Below are 5,117 nucleotides of genomic sequence, written 5' to 3' on the forward strand. Positions count from 1 at the left end.
AAGGGAAAGGCGCAGTAACTGTCACACTTGCTCTGTGGACACCCGAACCGCGCCGTAAGGGAAGGGAGGAAGGTGGGAATGAAAGTGGAAAGAGAGAAATAGGAGCCGTAGTGGAGGGCTACGGAGTAATTTCGACCACCTGGGGATCTTTAACGTGCGCTGACATCGCACAGCACACGACGCCTCTTCGTTTCGCCTCCATCGAAACGCAGCCGCCGCGGTCGGGTTCGAACCCGGGAACTCCGGCACAGTAGTCGGGCGTCTTACCACTGCACCACCCCGGCGGGGCCTGCGATTGAGCCCGCATTGAACATTTTGGTTGGTTGGTTGGTTCATGGGAAGGGAAAGGCGCAGTATCTGTCACACTTGCTCTGTGGACACCTGAACCGCGCCGTAAGGGAAGGGATAAAGGTGGGAGTGAAAGTGGATAGAGAGAAAGGGGGGCCGTAGTGGAGGGCTACGGAGTAATTTCGACCACCTGGGGATCTTTAACGTGCGCTGACATCGCACAGCACACGGACGCCACTTCGTTTCGCCTCCATCGAAACGCAGCCGCCGAGGCCGGGATTCGATCCCGGGAACTCCGGCACAGTAGTCGGGCGTCTTACCACTGCACCACCCCGGAACATTTTGGCAGTAATCATTGTGTGAGAGTGCCCTTAAGATCAGGTCTAAAGTTTGTTATGCATGGTAGCCCACATTATTCAATTCTAGCTTTAGTTGTGCGTTAATCGTCAGTGTGTCATGAGATAGAGGCGCGGTGATCATGGTCTTTCTTGAAACGCTCGAAAGGACCTATCGAAACAAGGGAACTCTAGAAAAACGATACTGCCTTTGTTTTCTTACAAATGCGCAGCGACTTCGCAGCAAAAAGCGCTTGCTTGAACCATATTTTTCATATGCGCCCCGATGGTCGATTGCGAGTACGCTGTTGACCTGTTGGCCCCTGAGGGACGCTACTCCGGCTGACGCCGCAGGCCGCACCGGCTATATTGGGGCACTGGCACCAGTGCGGCCCCAGCGCACATACAGCGCTTCTCCCAGTGCATCGTGGATGCCAGCGACACACCCAGCGTCAAAAGGCTAATCCCAGCGTTTTTCTCCCATTGCACCAGTGCAGCCAGTGTCTTCCCGTTACTGCTCCAGTGAATATCGCAGACCTCCAGCGTGCCCAGCAGATCCAGTGCAAAACCAGCGCGAAAATCTTACTGGTTTCGCACTGGAGACGCTGGTTTTTGGCAATAGGGACATGAGCGAACTGCGGTGTAATCTCGAGTAAAGATGTCTGCAAGCTGCCGAACAAGCCTCACCAAAAATGTCGCGTAACGTTAACTGCATTCTTCGGCCACAAAACTCGGGCCAAAACAAATTCCGCTGCATTTGCGCGCTAACAACAAAGTTCACAAACAGACGTTTTTCGTGGTTGACCAAAATGTGCCCGTGACTCTCAGTGGCTCAGTAGCTGAACGATTTGAGTTTATTTGTAGCGTAGAAACTGTTCATGTCGACCAGTTGTACCCAGCAGCGCAATCGTTTGCAGATGTTTTCAGTGAACTGGGACAGTTAAAAGGCGTTGAGTACACGATGAAGTTAAAGCCCAAAGCCGTGGGAGTGGTCGTCCCGGCGAGGAGAGCTCCAGTAGCCCTCCAAGTAAAAATCAAGGAACAGCTCTAGCGCATGGAAGAACAAGGCGTCATATCCAAGCTAAATGAGCCTACAGAATTGTCCAGTCACATGGTTACTGTAGTTAGGAAAGAAAAAGTACGCATTTGCCTAGATCCCACAGCACTCAACAAAGCTTTGCTACGGGAGCATTACCCCATGCCGACTCTTGAAGATGTAGTGCCTAAGCTTGCCGGAGCCACGTTCTTTACAACTCTAGATGCGGCATCAGGATTCTGGCAAATAAATCTAGCTGACGCAAGCTCCAAGCTCTGCACAATGAGCATGCCTTTTGGAATTGCCTCAGCTTCGGAAGTGTTTCAAGCAGCAATGCATTGCGTGCTAGAAGGTTTGCCAAATGTCGCAGTAGTAATGCATGACATCCTCTTATGGGGCAAGACTAAAGAAAAACACTACTTTTTAACATCTTTTAACACGCTGTCGCGAACATAACCTTAGACTAAACTTGAAGAAATGTTACTTTTTCCAGCCCGAAGTACGCTACCTGGGAGACGTGGTCCCTGCAGAAGGCCTGCAAGTTGACCCACGACGTGTACAAAATATTTTGAAAATGCCAGCACCAAAGAATAGTAAACTGCAAGTTTTTCTGGGCACGATAAACTTCGTGCAACGTTTCATCTCTAACATGTCTGTGGTGACCGCCCCTCTTCGATCTTTGCTACTCAAAGATGCATGGGTATGGACGAAGAGCAGCAAAAAAGCTTCGAAAAGTTGCGCGATGCTCTGATAACAGCCCCGATTCTCTGTTATTTTGACCACAAGAAAGGAGTTACGTTATCAGTTGGCGCAAGTCAGTTCGGGGTAGGCGCCGTTCTGATGTAGGATGCGCACCCCGTCGCGTTTTCATCGCGGTCGCTCACAGGTGCGCAGCAAGGATATGCTCAGATAGAAAAGGAAACCCTCGCGATAGCGCATGGCTGCACAAAATTTTATGACTATATATTTGGACAGCATGCAGTAACAGTGGAGACAGATCATTGTCCATTGGAGGCCATTTTCAATAAACCACTGCACCAGTGCCCGCTACGCTTGCAACGCATGCAGCTGACGTTGCAACGTTATCCCATCATCGTTACGTATAAACCCGGCAAAGAACTGTTCCTCGCAGATGTTTTATCTCGCTTTCCCAGTAAGGCATACATGGAAGAACACCAGGGCTGGCTTGCACGATAAAGTCCGAGCTAAGTCCAGACTTAAATGTTGTCTTTAGAAAGACCAAGCTTATTTAAGACGGCTCGTGTTCCAAACGTCGAACGCTTCCTGTTCGTGTTCAACAGAGTGGCTTCCCAGAACGGCCTCAGAAACCACTTGGGGCATTTTTCCTCGTAACACAATCTTAAGCCGCAAAAAGCAATGGCACGGGTTTTACACAACGCAAAATTGACGGAATGTGTACATCTTATAGCAGAGACAGTGCCAGCGCATCCATTTATTTCCCTAATTTCTCTACTTAGACACCTGGCGTCCTTGTGTCTTAACCAAGACAGCACTAGAGTCGTAATCATACAAGCGGCTTATTCAAGTCAGGACTGAAGCCCAGTCTTGACTCCAGTCTTAAGCGGCCATGCTAGTGGCCTATTCTTTAGACTCCAGTTAAGTCTGGACTTAGCTAAGACAGTCTTAAGATTGTTTTGTGCAAGCGGGCCCAGGAATTTCAAGTCAATGTTCTTGATTGCGTTTCAGCCTCGGAGCGCTGCTTGAAAGACCTGCTTGCAGCAACCAGTGACGACAGCAACCTGACAAAGCTGCGCAAATACGCCGAGGCAGAGTGGCCTCTTCACAAGCACGAAGTCCCCGAGCAACTTCGGACCTACTGGGAGTACCAAGAGCAGATACACGCGCAGGATGGTCACGTATTTCGCAGCAACGAGGTAGTTATACCAGAGCCAAAAAGATACGAAATGATCCGCCTCCTTCACGCGGCGCATGTTGGCGCGGATAAAATAAAGGCGAGGGCTAGGAACGTGATGTACTGGCCGAACATGGCGAGCGATATTCAGCAGTCTGTAAAGGGTGCAAGGTGTGTATGAAGAATCAGCCGCGAAACGCCAAAATGCCCCTTTTAAGTCAATATGTCCCAACCCTACCCTGGCAAGTTGTTGGTATTGACTTGTTCTTTTACGAAGGTCGTGAATTTGCCGTCATCGTGGACGTTTACTCATTTTTTTTTCAAGATTCGGAAAATTCGAACCGCCACAGCAACCTCGCTGAAAACCTAGTGTTCTGAAATCTTTTCTGTCCATGGCTTGCCTTTGAAGCTGTGCAGTGATAATGGGCCGCCCTTTAACAGCCCGGAATTTAAAGACTTCCTGAACATCCTAGGTATCACCCACGTCACGTCAAGCCCCTACCACCTGCGGTCTAACGGCATGACAGAAATAGCGGTGCAGGAAGCAAAGAAGCTTCTAAAAAAATGCGCCTTTAAAATGCCTGCATTTCAAATGGCTTTGCTTGAATGGCGCAATACTCCACGTGATGATGTGCTACAGTCCTCTGTGCAGAGGCTGATGGGACGCCAAACTCGGACACTTCTCCCGGTGCCTACAAGCCACTTGGAACCACAGGCAATACCCAGCAACGTGGTTTGCAGCCGGCTTCGTGAGATACGCCAACGCCAAAGGACTTACTACAACCGCGGCAGCAGGTACCTGCCACCTGCGACACCAGGACAGCCGGTCACCGTGTACGACATAATCCAGCGGAGCTGGTCTGCAGCTGTCTTTCTCAGGCCAGCTAACGAACCTCGCTCAGTGATCGTCAAAACGGAGGACGGCAGAGAAATTCGACGCACACGAAAACATCTACGACTGGTAGGAGCGCAACCTGAAACAAGTCCTGTCCCTCAAGAATGCCCTCGCACAGAGCCCGCCAAGAGCTACGCCGAAGCACAAGGTAACGACGCGAACAATGTCGGTACCCTCAGCCCGAGCGACGCTAAACCTTGTTTTTCCGTAAAGAAGGAAGATATAGCAGATCTGAGTAAGGCTGACGCCGCTCGCTCTCACCTAATCTGCGCATGTCCCAGTACGTCAGCACACTGTATATATACGCCTTCTTATCGAGAATAAAAGTTGTTCTTCACCCGACGCGGGGCCGTGCACACAGAAAACTTTTTTTCACACATATTCAAGAAACACTCAACAGTTCTGGACTGGTATGAAGGAAGCTTTGTGGTTGTCCTAAGCCTTTCACTACTGCGCCTCTTTCTCCCTTTTTTCAATGTCACCTTTCTCTTTTTCAGCTCGGTTAAGGTGTCCGTGGAGGACTATGACAGATACTGCGCCTTTACTTTGATCTCAACGAATTTTACACGCCGCTGATGCCCGGTGTACTGCGTCCATTTCTATATTCTCGGTGGTGCCAGGTGGTGCGGCTTTCGAGGAAGCGCCAAATTAAAGGCCCCGCACAGACGCCTGGATCGAACGCCCGGCGGG

At 50.3% G+C, this 5,117-nt stretch overlaps 1 pseudogene; it reads left to right on the plus strand.

Annotated features, from left to right (window-relative positions):
* The first annotated feature begins 1,584 nt into the window (after nt 1–1,584).
* LOC146175189 (uncharacterized) lies at nt 1,585–4,621 on the plus strand (annotated as a pseudogene).
* The last annotated feature ends 496 nt before the right edge of the window (nt 4,622–5,117 follow it).

Source organism: Amblyomma maculatum, chromosome 11 (assembly GCF_055883805.1).
Source record: "Amblyomma maculatum isolate TAMU_Amacu chromosome 11, ASM5588380v1, whole genome shotgun sequence".
Lineage (NCBI taxonomy): Eukaryota > Metazoa > Arthropoda > Arachnida > Ixodida > Ixodidae > Amblyomma > Amblyomma maculatum.